Raw genomic sequence first — 1068 nt, 5'->3', positions numbered from 1 at the left:
CGGCACGTCAACACTCGCACGTGGGCGCTCCGCCGGCGCTTTACGGCAGAAGGGCAGTGCCGTCAAGCAGGTCGGCGTTACGTCGCCTTGTGCGACGGGCGGAGGGCGTGTCGTCCCGGCCCAGCACCCCGGAAGTGACGCGCCCTCGGCTCGGTGGGCGCTGCGGAGCCGTCCGAAGGCTTCTTTCCGGGCTGTGGGCATCAACCTGCGCCCGCGGAGGTCAACTACAGGGACCGTCCTACCGCGAACAAAAGTGCCAACCCTGCCCTCAGCCAGCCCACCGGAATGCGGATTTGTTCTGTCAGCAGGCCTGCGCTGGAGCTGCAGGAGAAGGAGGCTAGGAAAGGCCACTGACCCGCGACACAGGAGTGGGAGCCTGTCCCCGGGCCTGCCCGCTGCGTGGCCAGTGACCCGCCGCTGCCCGCCTTACCCACCCCTGCCAGGTCTGAGAGCCGCGGAGGCGGACCCTGGCAGGCCTGACAGTGTACCCCATGTCCCTCTGAGGTCAGCAGCAGAGGCACGTCCAGGGTGCTAAAGTGACGCTTCCCAGAACCGAATGCAGGGTTGCCAGGCGTGGGGGGTGGGGGAGTGCTTCCTGGTGTATCTCGCTGCTAGTGCTGGTTGCACCTTGCATGCACCACCCCCCGCCCCGCTGTGGATGCAACTGCGCACTTCCCGTGGGGGGAAGAGGGCTACTGTATGTAAATGGTTGCCCAAGGAAACAGAGCACAAAACCAGGGCTGGACACAGTGTGCAGGGCCTCAAGACCAGCAGATAGAAGAGGTGAGATGCCCCCTTCCCCCTTGGGAACTGCAAAGACAGCACGGAGCCCAGGCCACAGCACTTGTCTGAAACATACCCACCTGCGTAAGAAGAGGAGCAAGCTGGGCCCAGCGCAGTAGCCTAGCAGCTAAAGTCCTCGCCTTGCCCGCATCAGGATCCCATATGGGCCCCGGTTCTAATTCCGGTAATTCCACTTCCCATCAGCTCCCTGCTTGTGGCCTGGGAAAGCAGTTGAGGACGGCCCAGAGTACTGGGACCCTGCACCCGCTGGGAGACCCAGAAGAG

The sequence above is a fragment of the Ochotona princeps genome, chromosome 10 (assembly GCF_030435755.1).
Source record: "Ochotona princeps isolate mOchPri1 chromosome 10, mOchPri1.hap1, whole genome shotgun sequence".
NCBI classification, from domain to species: domain Eukaryota; kingdom Metazoa; phylum Chordata; class Mammalia; order Lagomorpha; family Ochotonidae; genus Ochotona; species Ochotona princeps.
This window is presented reverse-complemented; position numbering follows the sequence as displayed.